Source organism: Salmo trutta, chromosome 5 (assembly GCF_901001165.1).
Source record: "Salmo trutta chromosome 5, fSalTru1.1, whole genome shotgun sequence".
In the NCBI taxonomy this organism is placed as follows: Eukaryota; Metazoa; Chordata; class Actinopteri; order Salmoniformes; family Salmonidae; genus Salmo; species Salmo trutta.
In genome coordinates, this window is record NC_042961.1 from 8860162 (window position 1) to 8879008 (window position 18847).

An 18847-nucleotide genomic window follows, 5' to 3' on the forward strand; every position below is an offset into this window, starting at 1 on the left:
ATAGTGGGACTATCATTAGCTTTCAACAGGACAATGACCCAACACAACTCCAGGCTGTGTAAGGGCTATTTGACCAAGAAGGAGAGTGATGGAGTGCTGCATCAGATGACCTGGCCTCCACAATCCCCTGATCTCAACCCAATTGAGATGGTTTGGGATGAGTTTGACCGCTGAGTGAAGGAAAAGCAGCCAACAAGAGCTGAGCATACACTTTTTTTGGTTACTACATGATTCCATATGTGTTATTTCATAGTTTTGATGTCTTCACTATTATTCTACAAAGTTGAAAATAGTAAAAAATAAATAAAAACCCTTGAGTGAGTAGGTGTGTCTAAACTTTTGACTGGTACTGTATATATATATATATATATATATATATACATACATACATACAATTATTTTATTACTTTTTTTAAGCAGCGGCTTGGAGGCTTTTGAAGATGGCAGAGGTTCACAAAAGTTTTTCCACAATGGTTTATTTCATGGTGGACTATCCCTATTGACTGTAGTGAGCTTCATACGCCCCAAGCTTGGTGGATACACGGCTTCACCCAGGTGGGTGCTACATGGTTTTCGGAGTTGTTTACCAAAGAGTTTACGACTGTGGATGGCAAGAGGTGTCCTGGCTTCTGACTTGTTTCCCTCCTGGATCTGAACATAATTTCCCCCCTTCATCTGGGTCTCAGTCGGGAAAGACGTGGACAGCACGGGTGAGGAAGCTGCGCATTGAGAGTGGACCGGACACAGGATGTGACCTGTTGGACTTGCACCTGCTTCTGTGGATGACTGTGGAAGATATTCCACCCAGAACTGTCAATAGGCTAACTGAAATGTTTGGTTTTGTTGTTTTAAGAGTGTCTTTGAGAATCTTGCTGTAATGAAAAGCCCAATACCAATTCAATCTATTATTATTATTATTGAACTATTGCACAGTTAATTTTGTCACGGCTGTTGTATTGTTTATGATATTGTATAAAATCGGTTTTGTTAAATATGGTTAATGATCTTGATTGCGTGCTACTTATCAGAAAACGACTAAGTATGCAGGTTTGTTTAGGGCAAGTTGTGTGTTTCCTCAACAGAGGTAATGGGATGTTCTATCTGTTAGCTCAAGGCTAACCCCAGCCTCATCTCTAACCCTGAGTTTAACCCTATGTCCAGCATTCTCCACCAGATAGCTGGCGTGCTTGGCTATATGCAGGCACCAGTGCCGAGTAAAGGTGCAGGTAAATATGTCAACGTGATAAGTGGGTTATCTGTAGGCCCTCACCCCACACAAAAGACCCATGGGTGGAGTAGACATACTGGTTTTTCTAGTGAACCATGGATCCATTACACAGTCTGAGGTATCTGCTCAGCTAGCACTACAGAAACAATAAGTAGCATATGATTTTAGTCCCCACTATTAACAATAGGCGTGACATATCTGTTTTTAGCCACATGTACTCCCTATTGAAAGCAACCTAGTCACTCTGATGCTACAGTAACTTTACAGGTGAATTGATGACGTCTAATAACTGTATCGGTACGGTACATTGCAGGACAAATTGACTCATTCTCAGTGGTTTAGTTTGACCAAAAACGCAGATGAAGGGCGAAAGCCGAAACTTTGGTTCTACTTTTATTAATGAAGATGTTTTTTATTGAATTCCATTCCAAGGGTTGCTGCAGTGATGCTGAATCTCTTCTCTCCTTTAGTTCCTAATTTTGCTCAGTAGGAACATATTTGTTCATAAGCCAGAGATTTTAATCTTGAAAATTGTTTTTCATGCACAAATTTCTGTTGACTTGTGTTTTGAAAAGCAGATATTGTCTCCATCTCATGTAGGTGACATTCATTACATGGAATGTGTGTGTGTGTGTGTGTGTGTGTGTGTGTGTCTGTCGCAGGCGGTTGGTGGCACCATAGTTGGGGAGTACGGGCTCATAGTAATGTCTGGAATGGTATTGTTTGTGTGTGTGTGTGTGTGTGTGTGTGTGTGTGTGTGTGTGTGTGTGTGTGTGTGTGTGTGTGTGTGTGTGTGTGAAGGCAGGTAGGGGAAGGGGTATCAGGAAGGGGAGAGAGTTCTTATGTACCTTGGAACCAAAGAAGCGGAGGACCTTTGACAATCACTCTTGGATTGCACCTTATAAGTTTCAAGTTTTAATGTCACGTGCACAAATACAGTGAAATGCCTTTCTTGCAGTAATCAATGCAGTAATCAATAACAATGTAATACTAAAAATAACAGAAGGTAGAACAGAAAATAAAAAAAGGTAACAGACAAGATCCAATACATACCTTTCTTGGTCACATGATCCAGTGCACTGTTTATAATAATTATAATATAAATAATAACATCCACTGTTTTTTTAGGGGGAATGTGCAAAAAGTCATCAATGTAAGGGAATTTCTTTTTTCCCCTCCCAACTTTTAATCTAATCCAATGACATGGTGCCATTTTCTTTAATTTTCATGTTGAAATCCCATTAGTTGACAAGTCAAACAAATGTAAATCAAACCTTGACTTTGAAATGACATCTGGATAGAACCTCCACCCTAAATAGGAGTATATCTGATCCCTTTTAATCTTACAAGGATTTAAAGGTGAGAATGGTATAAGAAATGTGACATGAGGACATAACCGCTGGCCCAAGAAAGTTTATTCCCTTGGGAGAGCAGTTTGCATTCTTAAGAATGTTAGATTCGTTGCAATACAATAAATCGAATGATACTTCATGAAAGATGAAAAACAAGGAACTTAAGCTACGAGATGTCATAACATATACAGTATATGTACAATATTATAGTCTCATGACTGACAAGAAAATCCACATTTTATCCATAATAAAGACAAACAATATAAGAAGCCTGAATATCAGGTGCTAATAGCACCCCCAAGTGGTGGAGAGGTCACGTAACACATTACACCTGTCCTGTACCAAACAAAATATTCAGCTGAAAGTCTTTAAAGAACTACTTAGTTTGAATCCTACCATTAGTTCAACCACCAAGTTCAAGACCATATGAAGAGAACACTATTGAAATAAATACCTGTCTGGCTTAAGACAGACAGCACTGTTGGAAGGATCCCTTCTTTGGAGAGCTGTTCATGTGTGAATGAATGCTTCTTCAGACGACAAACTAGAGACTCCCTGCCAAGGGGTTGCCAAGTTGAGGTAAACAGCACACATAATTATTAATAACTCAGAAGTTGACTAAAGGGACTATTAAAATATGATAACTATTCACAATAAAGAGTCTGAAAATAGTTAAGGAGAGATAACATGGCAAGTCAGAGTACGGAAAAGTACGGCAGAAATGTATACTTTGAGTTTACAAAGTCATTCACTGTTAAAAGCTCTTGAGTTTGATGCTATTTTCTTGCTGCATTGTTTCGTTTTCTTGCTGCAATGTTTTGTTTTCATGATGTTTGCGGAAGGTGGTGACTATGTTAGTAGTTGCATACTGGAATGCAGGTGGAAATGAACTGAAAAGCTAAAACAGCAACAGCCTCTGGAGCGAGCAGTGGACAGCTGCTGAGGAAATGATCACTATCACTATAACTGGCATCAAAGCATGACATGTCCTGACAGCTCCTTCAAAAGCAATAGAACACAACACAAGCCATTTTGGAGAGTTTACATTTTTTATAAGACAGCTCTCATTTTCGACAACGTCACATGAACAAGTGATTTTGAAACAACATTATTCTGACAGTACAAACAGACACACTCCATTGGTTGAGTTAAACTGTTTAGATATGAAGCTCTTTCGATGCATTTCACAACTTTTGGTGAAATACAAAGTAATGATGTTACATGCACACGAGAAACACTCTTTTCACGCCACTTCAATACAGCTATGACCGGAAATGAATTTTTCGTAGCAGGTTCGTAGAATTAACGTGCCAGGTTAGGAGAATTAGGTTAAGGTTAGGAAAATGGGTAGGGTTAGCAAAAATGCTCACCTAACCGGCTACGAAAATCACTTCTGGTCGTAGCTGTATTGTAGTGGAGTGAAAAGAGTGTCTCATATGTCGTTTCCACTGGGGTGAGTCTCTTGATGATGAGCTCCATGGAGCTCCAGTCTGAGAAGTCTCATGATGCCTGAGAGCAACGCTTCCTTCCCAGTCACACTCACCACCCAACAACCTGAACCCAGCCAAACATCTCTCCAACCCCACCGCTCCAGTTCATAGGGCCGGACTTCTGCTCTGTTCGCATTATCGTTGTGTTGCGGTCACCAGATGGTCCTCTTGATCCCGGCCCAGACTGAGCGTTTCATGCACTGAGCGGCACGGACGTCGTCCCAGGTGAGCTGCGTGTTGGGGATCTCTTCCTCGGGTTTGGGGTCAGGATGCACTCCCTTCTTAGGGGTGGCCACGATGAGGGGCAGGGGCCCGACATCCGGCTGAAACTCTACCACATGGAGCTGCTTCTTTTCAGCCAGGGACTGGTGGGTCTCCTACAGAGAGAAGAGGAGAAGGTTAGTCTAAAGCAGTGTGTGTGTGTGTGTGTTTATGTTCAGAGCTCATGACTAAGTTTTTACAGGAAGATTCCCGGGGATTGGCCGAGAACCAGCAAGCAACCCTGATGATGCTGACAACGGCTCACCAGCAGCATACCACCCTGCATCCAACTGCTGGCTTGCTTCTGATGCTAAGCAGGGTTGGTCCTGGTCAGTCCCTGGATGGGAGACCAGATGCTGCTGGAAGTGGTATTGGAGGGCCAGTAGGAGGCACTCTTTCCTCTGGTCTAAAAAATATCCCAATGCCCCAGGGCAGTGATTGGGGACACTGCCCTGTGTAGGGTGCCGTCTTTCGGATGGGACATTAATCAGGTGTCCTGACTCTCTGAGGTCATTAAAGATCCCATGGCACTTATCATAAGAGTAGAGGTATTAATCCTGGTGTCCTGGCTAAATTCCCAATCTGGCCCTCAAACCATCACGGTCACCTAATCATCCCCAGTTTACAATTGGCTCATTCTTCTCCCCTGTAACTATTCCCCATGTCGTTGCTGTAAATGAGAATGTGTTCTCAGTCAACTTACCTGGTAAAATAAAAATAAATAAATAAATAAAATTAGCCAGTCCGGTGAACAGAGCCCTGGTGATGTTGAGCAGGTTGACAGAGGCCTCTACCTTGGTACCGTACATGTCCTCTACACCAATCAGCTTACAGATGGTGATGACCGCGCGGTGACAGTGTAGTCCGTAACCTGGCAGCGACATGCCAGACTAGCAGACAACCTCCATGCCTATCAGTGTTAATGACTCTTCCATTGCAAACAAATGACACTCACAGAAGAAAATGAACTCATACACGGGGTAACATAATACCTTGCCGGTCCAGACTCACAAGGGACTCTAGTGTTACGTGTGAGGTCAAAGGTCCTCTGAGTTGATACTCCTCCTGAAGCTGGAAGCCCTTGTGTCTCTGACACTAGTACATTGGAGTTTCATTATCCTTTACATAACACACCTGCTTCCGAGGCTATGTGAGACTGTTCACACGACAGGATGTAAATGAGAGAGAGATGTGGCTGTGAATAGATCTGTGTTCAATACTGTGTGTATATGTTTGAGTAAATGTGTGAACCGTATCAGAGAGACTTTGTGTGTTTGAGTGTGTGTGTGGGGGGGGGGGGGTGTATAAGAGCAGCCTTTCTATGGTATGGTTTCTTAGTGCTGAGGGCTCAGTGCTCTGTCAGTTGAACTTTTATCAATCTGCTGCTCCTCTGGGTTGAGCACAGCTTGTTAGGGCAGCCATACACACACTAATTAAAAAAAAAAAAATGTTACCTTTATTTAACTAGGCAAGTCAGTTAAGAACAAATTCTTATTTTCAATGACGGCCTAGGAACAGTGGTGTTAACTGCCTTGTTCAGGGGCAGAACGACAGTTACGGTTACTAGCCCAACGCTCTAACCACTAGGGTACCCTGCCGCCCCAAAATGCTCTACCACACCTCGGTGCTGTTTCTTCATGAGTAGGGTGGTCCTCTTGAAGGTGGAGTTGATATCATGGTAAACTGTTACAAAGGAAAAAAACATCCATGTCAACCCAGCTGTCAGTCATCAGCTCACCCCAGCCAGTATGACCCTTTCCCTCTGGCCAACAAAGTGCACTAAATAGGGAATAGGGGGACATTTTTTCATCTCTCCCGATGAGCCATGGGTGATGAGTCAGAACCTTGAGTGAGTGTGACTGAGTGGGTTAGTGACAGGAGTCAAAGAGCCAGCCTGTCCTGTGTTAGTCTGGGCCGGCATGGCACAAACACATCACCCACAGAACAGAACACTTACAGTAGCTGCAGGAGGTCCGGGCCTGTTAGGAACAGCCTCTTTCAGTGTGTGTGTGTGTGTGTGTGTGTGTGTGTGTGTGTGTGTGTGTGTGTGTGTGTGTGTGTGTGTGTGTGTGTGTGTGTGTGTGTGTGTGTGTGTGTGTGTGTGTGTGTGTGACTAACACAGAGACCAACTTACAGCAAGAGAATTAAACAAACTCCTACAGAGAGAAAAGCGTGCCTTTCATCTAGCAATTTGCTGCAACCGCCCCTTTGCAGAAAACCTTTAACTAGAGTATTACTGTTCACACATTTTGTTATGTGATCAATATTTCACTTATTTTGTGCAGTGCTGTAAATATGCAGTTTGATTAGTCTGTTGAGGGAATAGATTATATATTCTTTGAGCTCGCTCACTTAAAGTACAGGGGTTTGCATAGAAAAAAGCCTGGTTCACTGCTCAGACAGTCAGAATAAACATAGGAAAAAGCCTGGTTCGCTGTTCAGACAGTCAGAATAAACATAGGAAAAAGCCTGGTTCACTGCTCAGACAGTCATAATAAACATAGGAAAAAGCCTGGTTCACTGTTTAGACAGTGAGAATAAACATAGGAAAAAGCCTGGTTCACTGTTTAGACAGTCAGAATAAACATAGGAAAAAGCCTGGTTCACTGCTCAGACAGTCATAATAAACATAGGAAAAAGCCTGGTTCACTGCTCAGACAGTCATAATAAACATAGGATAAAGCCTGGTTCACTGTTTAGACAGTGAGAATAAACATAGGAAAAAGCCTGGTTCACTGTTTAGACAGTCAGAATAAACATAGGAAAAAGCCTGGTTCACTGCTCAGACAGTCAGAATAAACAGGAAAAAGCCTGGTTCACTGCTCAGACAGTCAGAATAAACAGGAAAAAGCCTAGTTCACTGCTCAGACAGTCAGAATAAACAGGAAAAAGCCTGGTTCACTGTTTAGACAGTCAGAATAAACATAGGAAAAAGCCTGGTTCACTGCTCAGACAGTCAGAATAAACATAGGAAAAAGCCTGGTTCACTGCTCAGACAGTCAGAATAAACATAGGAAAAAGCCTGGTTCACTGTTCAGACAGTCAGAATAAACATAGGAAAAAGCCTGGTTCACTGCTCAGACAGTCAGAATAAACATAGGAAAAAGCCTGGTTCACTGCTCAGACAGTCAGAATAAACATAGGAAAAAGCCTAGTTCACTGTTCAGACAGTCAGAATAAACATAGGAAAAAGCCTGGTTCATTGTTCAGACAGTCAGAATAAACAGGAAAAAGCCTGGTTCACTGCTCAGACAGTCAGAATAAACATAGGAAAAAGCCTGGTTCACTGTTCAGACAGTCAGAATAAACATAGGAAAAAGCCTGGTTCACTGTTCAGACAGTCAGAATAAACAGGAAAAAGCCTGGTTCACTGCTCAGACAGTCAGAATAAAAACCATGTTAGGGAAAACACATCCATGTTCTACAGGCCTATGTCCCAATGGGCCAAGAGGAGATGTAGGGGAAGGAGGATGAGGAGGAGAGAAAGACTCACACATTCTGATCTCACACAAACTCACACACGCAGAGACCCACACACACAGTGACTTACTGGTGTGGTCGTTGTATCTCTCAATGTAGTACAGATAGTGAACTGCTCGGTTCTTGGCCTGTTGTAGGAAGAAGACCATTGTCAGTGTTCAACATTTCAACACAGTCTCTTCCATAATTAAACACATATACGCCGAGTGTACAAAACATTAGGAACACCTCTTTCCATAATATAGACTGATCAGGTGAATCCAGGTGAAAGCTATGATCCCTTATTGATGTCACTTGTTAAATCTACTTCAATCAGTGTAGATGAAGGGGAGGAGACAGGTTGAAGAAGGATGCTGAGACAACAGACATGGATTGTGTATGAGTGCCATTCAGAGGGTGAATGGGCAAGACAAAATATAGAAGTGTCTTTGGACGGGGTGTGGTAGTAGGTGACAGGTGCACCGGTTTGTGTCAACAACTGCATTGCTGGTGGGGTTTTAAATGCTCAACAGTGCACCACCTAAAGGAAATCCAGCCAACTTGACACAACTGTCGGAAGCATTTGAGTCAACATGGGCCAGCATCCCTTTGGAACGCTTTTTAATTGAGGCAGTTCTGAGGGCAAAAGGGGTGTGCAACTCAGTATTAGGAAGGTGTTCCTAATGTTTGTTATACTCCGTGTGTGCTGATTGACCTCTTTTGGCCATCATGTTGAACACACTTTTCACCTGTAAATCAAACAACAAGAGCAACAGATTCCAACATCAACCAGGTCAATATAGTTTAGCAGATTCCAACATCAACCAGGTCAATACAGTTTAGCAGATTCCAACATCAACCAGGTCAATACAGTTTAGCAGATTCCAACATAAACCAGGTCAATATAGTTTAGCAGATTCCAACATAAACCAGGTCAATATAGTTTAGCAGATTCCAACATAAACCAGGTCAATATAGTTTAGCAGATTCCAACATAAACCAGGTCAATATAGTTTAGCAGATTCCAACATAAACCAGGGCAATATAGTTTATCAGATTCCAACATCAACCAGGTCAATATAGTTTAGCAGATTCCAACATCAACCAGGTCAATACAGTTTAGCAGATTCCAACATAAACCAGGTCAATATAGTTTAGCAGATTCCAACATAAACCAGGTCAATATAGTTTAGCAGATTCCAACATAAACCAGGTCAATACAGTTTAGCAGATTCCAACATAAACCAGGTCAATATAGTTTAGCAGATTCCAACATAAACCAGGTCAATACAGTTTAGCAGATTCCAACATAAACCAGGTCAATATAGTTTAGCAGATTCCAACATAAACCAGGTCAATACAGTTTAGCAGATTCCAACATAAACCAGGTCAATATAGTTTAGCAGATTCCAACATAAACCAGGTCAGTAAAGTTTAGCAGATTCCAACATAAACCAGGTCAATATAGTTTAGCAGATTCCAACATAAACCAGGTCAGTAAAGTTTAGCAGATTCCAACATAAACCAGGTCAATATAGTTTAGCAGATTCCAACATAAACCAGGTCAATATAGTTTAGCAGATTCCAACATAAACCAGGTCAATACAGTTTAGCAGATTCCAACATAAACCAGGGCAATATAGTTTATCAGATTCCAACATCAACCAGGTCAATATAGTTTAGCAGATTCCAACATAAACCAGGTCAATATAGTTTAGCAGATTCCAACATAAACCAGGTCAATATAGTTTAGCAGATTCCAACATAAACCAGGTCAATATAGTTTAGCAGATTCCAACATAAACCAGGTCAATATAGTTTAGCAGATTCCAACATAAACCAGGTCAATATAGTTTAGCAGATTCCAACATAAACCAGGTCAATATAGTTTAGCAGATTCCAACATAAACCAGGTCAATACAGTTTAGCAGATTCCAACATCAACCAGGTCAATATAGTTTAGCAGATTCCAACATAAACCAGGTCAATATAGTTTAGCAGATTCCAACATAAACCAGGTCAATAAAGTTTAGCAGATTCCAACATAAACCAGGTCAATATAGTTTAGCAGATTCCAACATAAACCAGGTCAATACAGTTTAGCAGATTCCAACATAAACCAGGTCAATACAGTTTAGCAGATTCCAACATAAACCAGGTCAATACAGTTTAGCAGATTCCAACATAAACCAGGTCGATACAGTTTAGCAGATTCCAACATAAACCAGGTCAATATAGTTTAGCAGATTCCAACATCAACCAGGTCAATATAGTTTAGCAGATTCCAACATAAACCAGGTCAATACAGTTTAGCAGATTCCAACATAAACCAGGTCAATACAGTTTAGCAGATTCCAACATAAACCAGGTCAATACAGTTTAGCAGATTCCAACATAAACCAGGTCAATATAGTTTAGCAGATTCCAACATCAACCAGGTCAATATAGTTTAGCAGATTCCAACATAAACCAGGTCAATATAGTTTAGCAGATTCCAACAAAAACCAGGTCAATATAGTTTAGCAGATTCCAACATAAACCAGGTCAATATAGTTTTGCAGATTCCAACATAAACCAGGTCAATACAGTTTAGCAGATTCCAACATAAACTAGGTCAATACAGTTTAGCAGATTCCACAAGGGACAGCTTAGATTCAGCCCTAAAAAGGAAAGTCCGGCTAGAATCTCAAAACCGTCGACTTGGAGAAATGACTTCTAACAAGACCATATAAAAGGACCCATTACTGCCGACACTGCAGAGCAGAACATTGTGAAACAGCCCCTCTTTATGGGAGGCAGAAGGAGCCCGTTAACTCAGACATGCTATTATAAAGCAGAGGATGAGCCCTGGTGGAGAACTGAAGGAGGAGGCAGGCCCCTGGTTCACTGCATTTGGTGATAATCTTCCCTTCCCTCCCTCTTCTCGGTTATTGCTTTCCTCCTAAAAGTCCCATCAAATAAACTGACCAGAGACTATAGTCAAACGAACAAATGATCAATGGTTATCAAACAGAATGCAGGTAGCACCTTGTTAAACCTCAGGCTTTTTAAGAGTGATTGATCTTTCTTCAAGGCCTCAGTTGCCACTGTTTACACTTTGTGTCTGATGTTTGGACTGAGTAAAGTTCATGCTGGTGTCTGGGGGGCGGTGTGTGTGTGTGTGTTTGCCCCTGGGGAGACAGCCCATCTCATCCCTCCTTGACACCCTCTCAAAATGTAAGAGCTTTACAGCGGTCTGGATAGAGAGACAAATGCTGCCCTTCCCGTCCATTCACTCTGTTCCCCTCACGTCGGACAGATTTACGAGCTGCAGTGTGGCCTGGGAGGCAGGAGAGGGCAGTGTGAGCATAAGACAGGACCAGGGGACAAGACGAGGGTTAGCCATATGTACAGCACTGCTCTACACACATCCACACACCTGTAACACACACATACACACAAATTGACCTAGAACATACATTTACACATAGACAGACACTGCAAAACACACACACACACACACACACACACACACACACACACACACACACACACACACACACACACACACACACACACACACACACACACACACACACACACACACACACACGCACACACACACACACTGCAATACACACACAGCAAACATACTGAACCAATATCCTCTGATCTAGACCATCACTGCCACAGACCAGTGAGTTTGAGGATCAGAGAAGAGATGGGAAACAGACCCAGGCTACACAAAGTGACTGAAGATGTTATGTGAGCATTACTCTTGAGCAGCCATGTCAGAGGCCATTTCCATCTGTGCAGCTACACGCATGACTGTGTGAGGAAGAGCAGAGTACTAAGAAACAAACTTTATGCTCTCTGGTGTACAGGGATGAGCAGTGTTCAACTTCTACTCTGTCCTTGTACTGCACTAATGTGAGTGGACACTGTTGTTCACCATGTCCATCAATATCAATCACTGTTCTTGAGGTAGACTCAGGTTGTAGGCCAGTATACAGTTGCCTCTGAAATACTTGTATTTAGTTGTGCAGCTGACTAGGTATCTGAAATACTTGTATTTAGTTGTGCAGCTGACCAGGCATCTGAAATACTTGTATTTAGTTGTGCAGCTGACTAGGTATCTGAAATACTTGTATTTAGTTGTGCAGCTGACTAGGTATCTGAAATACTTGTATTTAGTTGTGCAGCTGACTAGGTATCTGAAATACTTGTATTTAGTTGTGCAGCTGACTAGGTATCTGAAATACTTGTACACTGCTCAAAAAAATAAAGGGAACAGTAAAATAACACATCCTAAATCTGAATGAATGAAATAATCTTATTAAATACTTTTTTCTTTACATAGTTGAATGTGCTGACAACAAAATCACACAAAAATAATCAATGGAAATCCAATTTATCAACCCATGGAGGTCTGGATTTGGAGTCACACTCAAAATTAAAGTGGAAAACCACACTACAGGCTGATCCAACTTTGATGTAATGTCCTTAAAACAAGTCAAAATGAGGCTCAGTAGTGTGTGTGGCCTCCACGTGCCTGTATGACCTCCCTACAACGCCTGGGCATGCTCCTGATGAGGTGGCGGATGGTCTCCTGAGGGATCTCCTCCCAGACCTGGACTAAAGCATCCGCCAACTCCTGGACAGTCTGTGGTGCAACGTGGCGTTGGTGGATGGAGCGAAACATAATTTCACAGATGTGCTTAATTGGATTCAGGTCTGGGGAACAGGCGGGCCAGTCCATAGCATCAATGCCTTCCTCTTGCAGGAACTGCTGACACACTCCAGCCACATGAGGTCTAGCATTATCTTGCATTAGGAGGAACCCAGGGCCAACTGCACCAGCATATGGTCTCACAAGGGGTCTGAAGATCTCATCTCGGTACCTAATGGCAGTCAGGCTACCTCTGGCGAGCACATGGAGGGCTGTGCGGCCCCCCAAAGAAATGCCACCCCACACCATGACTGACCCACCGCCAAACCGGTCATGCTGGAGGATGTTGCAGGCAGCAGAACGTTCTCCACGGCGTCTCCAGACTCTGTCACGTCTGTCACATGTGCTCAGTGTGAACCTGCTTTCATCTGTGAAGAGCACAGGGCGCCAGTGGCGAATTTGCCAATCTTGGTGTTCTCTGGCAAATGCCAAACGTCCTGCACGGTGTTGGGCTGTAAGCACAACCCCCACCTGTGGACGTCGGGCCCTCATACCACCCTCATGGAGTCTGTTTCTGACCGTTTGAGCAGACACATGCACATTTGTGGCCTGCTGGAGGTAATTTTGCAGGGCTCTGGCAGTGCACCTCCTGCTCCTCCTTGCACAAAGGCGGAGGTAGCGGTCCTGCTGCTGGGTTGTTGCCCTCCTACGGCCTCCTCCACGTCTCCTGATGTACTGGCCTATCTCCTGGTAGGGCCTCCATGCTCTGGACACTACGCTGACAGACACAGCAAACCTTCTTGCCACAGCTCGCATTGATGTGCCATCCTGGATGAGCTGCACTACCTGAGCCACTTGTGTGGGTTGTAGACTCCGTCTCATGCTACCACTAGAGTGAAAGCACCGCCAGCATTGAAAAGTGACCAAAACATCAGCCAGGAAGCATAGGAACTGAGAAGTGGTCTGTGGTCCCCACCTGCAGAACCACTCCTTTATTGGGGGTGTCTTGCTAATTGCCTATAATATCCACCTGTTGTCTATTCCATTTGCACAACAGCATTTGACATTTATTGTTAATCAGTGTTGCTTCCTAAGTGGACAGTTTGATTTCACAGAAGTGTGATTGACTTGGAGTTACATTGTGTTGTTTAAGTGTTCCCTTAATTTTTTTGAGCAGTATATTTAGTTGTGCAGCTGACTAGGCATCTGAAATACTTGTATTTAGTTGTGCAGCTGACGAGGTGTCCACCTTTCAGTTCCATTATTTGGTTTTTCAAATAACCAAATGAAAGTACTTATTTTGGACTGTGCATTTTGAAACTACTAAAATACACTATTTTAAATACCAGATACTCAAATACACATGGAATTAAATCCAGTCTGACTGTGACAAGCGTCCACCTGCGCTCCCTCCATCCAGAAAGTGGGAGTGTCTAAGTGGGAATGGGACTTGTCCCCGTGCTAGTTTCAGTGAAAATGATAAAGCAGAAACCCAGGCAGGGATTTGGTGCTGAGAGAACATCAAAGGAAAGAGCTCAGAGAGCAGCAATAGTTACGTAACTAACACAAACACACACAGAGAGAGAGACAGCAGGGGATATTTTTTCTTACAGGGCTAACACCAGTGAGGACCAGAACCTAAAGAACTTCCCTTTGCCCTCCTGCGCGCGCACACACACACGCACGCACACGCACGCACGCACACGCAAGCACACACACACACACACACGCACACACGCACACACACTTTTATCCATCCATCTCTTTGGGTAGATGTTTCTGCCTTCTCAGCATCCTCAGTCTAAAGTATCCTGACTACAGCTGAGTGCAAACCTCTGAAGCTGTAGCCATACACAGCCTCTGAACTGTCTTCAGATACAGCTGTAGGAGAGGCCCAACCCAGTACAGGGAGAGGGATGAAAGAGTGGAAAGACAGGTGGGAAAAAATTATCTTTATGAGACATGGCTAAAGAGAGACAAGTGAGAGGACACAGAGAGAGAGGAGGACATGGAGAGAGAGGAGGACACGGAGAGAGAGGAGGACACAGAGAGAGAGGAGGACACAGAGAGAGAAGAGGACACAGAGAGAGAGGAGGACACGGAGAGAGAGGAGGACACAGAGAGAGAGGAGGACACAGAGAGAGAAGAGGACACAGAGAGAGAGGAGGACACGGAGAGAGGAGGACACGGAGAGAGAGGAGGACACGGAGAGAGAGGAGGACACAGAGAGAGAGGAGGACACGGAGAGAGAGGAGGACACAGAGAGAGAGGAGGACACAGAGAGAGAAGAGGACACAGAGAGAGAGGAGGACACAGAGAGAGAGGAGGACACAGAGAGAGAAGAGGACACAGAGAGAGAGGAGGACACGGAGAGAGAGGAGGACACAGAGAGAGAGGAGGACACAGAGAGAGAAGAGGACACAGAGAGAGAGGAGGACACGGAGAGAGAGGAGGACACAGAGAGAGAGGAGGACACAGAGAGAGAAGAGGACACAGAGAGAGAGGAGGACACAGAGAGAGAGGAGGACACAGAGAGAGAGGAGGACACAGAGAGAGAGGAGGACACAGAGAGAGAAGAGGACACAGAGAGAGAGGAGGACACGGAGAGAGAGGAGGACACAGAGAGAGAGGAGGACACAGAGAGAGAAGAGGACACAGAGAGAGAGGAGGACACAGAGAGAGAAGAGGACACAGAGAGAGAGGAGGACACAGAGAGAGAAGAGGACACAGAGAGAGAAGAGGACACAGAGAGAGAGGAGGACACGGAGAGAGAGGAGGACACAGAGAGAGAGGAGGACACAGAGAGAGAAGAGGACACAGAGAGAGAGGAGGACACGGAGAGAGAGGAGGACACGGAGAGAGAGGAGGACACAGAGAGAGAGGAGGACACAGAGAGAGAAGAGGACACAGAGAGAGAAGAGGACACAGAGAGAGAGGAGGACACGGAGAGAGAGGAGGACACAGAGAGAGAGGAGGACACAGAGAGAGAAGAGGACACAGAGAGAGAGGAGGACACGGAGAGAGAGGAGGACACGGAGAGAGAGGAGGACACAGAGAGAGAGGAGGACACAGAGAGAGAGGAGGACACAGAGAGAGAGGAGGACACGGAGAGAGAGGAGGACACAGAGAGAGAGGAGGACACAGAGAGAGAGGAGGACACAGAGAGAGAGGAGGACACGGAGAGAGAGGAGGACACAGAGAGAGAGGAGGACACGGAGAGAGAGGAGGACACAGAGAGAGAGGAGGACACAGAGAGAGAGGAGGACACGGAGAGAGAGGAGGACACGGAGAGAGAGGAGGACACGGAGAGAGAGGAGGACACAGAGAGAGAGGAGGACACGGAGAGAGAGGAGGACACGGAGAGAGAGGAGGACACAGAGAGAGAGGAGGACACGGAGAGAGAGGAGGACACAGAGAGAGAGGAGGACATGAGGCCGATACATAAGTGAGAGGATGAGAGGGGGAGAAAGAGAGAGGGAGGAGATTGATAGTAGTAAAGAGAGAGCGGGAGACAGCAGAGAGTGAGGGAGAGAGAGAGGGTAGGTGAGAGAAATAGAGAGGGATAAAGAGGGAGGGAGAGAGAGCAGAATAGAGCGGGATAAAGAGAGGGAGGGAGAGAGAGGGTAGGAGAGAGAGAAATAAAGTGGGATAAAGAGAGGGAGGGAGAGAGCTGGACTCCCACATGAAGGCTGTTGCAGTAATGGTAGCATACAGAGCCAACTGTTCAGACTGATTGGCACAGCAGAGGGACATAATTATCAGCACCAACTACCCCCCCAGAACATACACCAGGACCAGGACAGAACAGACAGCAGGACCAAGACAGGACAGACAGTAGGACCAGGACAGGAAATAACAGACATTAGGGCCTGGACAGGACACGGCACAATAGACAGTAGGACCAGGACACAACAGAGAGTAGGACCTGGACACAACAGAGAGTAGGACCTGGACACAACAGACAGTAGGACCAGTAGAGGATACCATAGACAGTAGGACCAGGACTCAACAGAGAGTAGGACCTGGACACAACAGACAGTAGGACCAGTACAGGATACCATAGACAGTAGGACCAGGACTCAACAGACAGTAGGACCAGGACACAACAGACAGTAGGACCAGGACACAACAGAGAGTAGGACCTGGACACAACAGACAGTAGGACCAGTACAGGATACCATAGACAGTAGGACCAGGACTCAACAGACAGTAGGACCAGGACACAACAGACAGTAGGACCAGGACACAACAGAGAGTAGGACCTGGACACAACAGACAGTAGGACCAGTACAGGACACAACAGACAGTAGGACCTGGACACAACAGACAGTAGGACCAGTACAGGACACAACAGACAGTAGGACCAGGACACAACAGACAGTAGGACCAGTACAGGACACAACAGACAGTAGGACCAGGACACAACAGACAGTAGGACCAGTACAGGACACAACAGAAAGTAGGACCAGGACACAACAGACAGTAGGACCAGGACACAACAGACATTAGGACCAGGACACAACAGACAGTAGGACCAGGACACAACAGAGAGTAGGACCAGGACACAACAGACAGTAGGAACAGTACAGGACACAACAGACAGTAGGACCAGGACTCAACAGACAGTAGGACCAGGACACAACATACAGCAGGACCAGGACACAAAAGACAGTAGGACCAGGACACAACAGACAGTAGGACCAGTACAGGACACAACAGACAGTAGGACCAGGACACAACGGACAGTTAAACCAGTAAACAACAGACAGTAGGACCAGTACACAACAGACAGTAGGACCAGGACACAACAGAGAGTAGGACCAGGACACAACAGACAGTAGGACCAGGACACAACAGACAGTAGGACCAGGACAGGACTCAACAGACAGTAGGACCAGGACACAACAGACAGTAGGACCAGGACAGGACACAACAGACAGTAGGACCTGGACAGGACTCAACAGACAGTAGGACCAGGACAGGACTCAACAGACAGTAGGACCAGGACAGGACTCAACAGACAGTAGGACCAGGACACAACAGACAGCAGGACCAGGACACAACAGACAGTAGGACCAGGATACAACAGAGAGTAGGACCAGTACAGGACACAACAGACAGTAGGACCAGGACACAACGGACAGTTAAACCAGTAAACAACAGACAGTAGGACCAGTACACAACAGACAGTAGGACCAGGACACAACAGAGAGTAGGACCAGGACACAACAGACAGTAGGACCAGGACACAACAGACAGTAGGACCAGGACAGGACTCAACAGACAGTAGGACCAGGACACAACAGACAGTAGGACCAGGACAGGACACAACAGACAGTAGGACCTGGACAGGACTCAACAGACAGTAGGACCAGGACAGGACTCAACAGACAGTAGGACCAGGACAGGACTCAACAGACAGTAGGACCAGGACACAACAGACAGCAGGACCAGGACACAACAGACAGTAGGACCAGGATACAACAGAGAGTAGGACCAGTACAGGACACAACAGACAGTAGGACCAGGACTCAACAGACAGTAGGACCAGTACAGGACACAACAGACAGTAGGACCAGGACTCATAGACAGTAGGCCCAGGACACAACAGACAGTAGAACCAGGACACAACAGACAGTAGAACCAGGACACAACAGACAGTAGGACCAGGACACAACTGAGAGTAGGACCAGGACACAACAGACAGTAGGACCAGGACACAACAGACAGTAGGACCAGTACAGGACACAACAGACAGTAGGACCTGGACACAACAGACAGTAGGACCAGTACAGGACACAACAGACAGTAGGACCAGGACACAACAGACAGTAGGACCAGTACAGGACACAACAGAAAGTAGGACCAGGACACAACAGACAGTAGGACCAGGACACAACAGACAGTAGGACCAGGACACAACAGACAGTAGGACCAGTACAGGACACAACAGACAGTAGGACCATTACACAACAGACAGTAGGACCAGGACACAACAGACAGTAGGACCAGTACAGGACACAACAGACAGTAGGACCAGGACACAACAGACAGTTAAACCAGTAAACAACAGACAGTAGGACCAGTACACAACAGACAGTAGGACCAGGACACAACAGAGAGTAGGACCAGGACACAACAGACAGTAGGACCAGGACACAACAGACAGTAGGACCAGGACAGGACTCAACAGACAGTAGGACCAGGACACAACAGACAGTAGGACCAGGACAGGACTCAACAGACAGTAGGACCAGGACAGGACTCAACAGACAGTAGGACCAGGACACAACAGACAGCAGGACCAGGATACAACAGAGAGTAGGACCAGTACAGGACACAACAGACAGTAGGACCAGGACTCAACAGACAGTAGGACCAGTACAGGACACAACAGACAGTAGGACCA

The 18847-nt window shown here is 45.3% G+C and overlaps 1 pseudogene; it reads right to left on the reverse strand.

Annotated features, from left to right (window-relative positions):
- Window positions 1-4006: 4006 nt before the first annotated feature.
- LOC115193455 (28S ribosomal protein S5, mitochondrial-like) overlaps window positions 4007-18847 on the reverse strand; it is a 66339-nt pseudogene continuing 51498 nt past the window's right edge.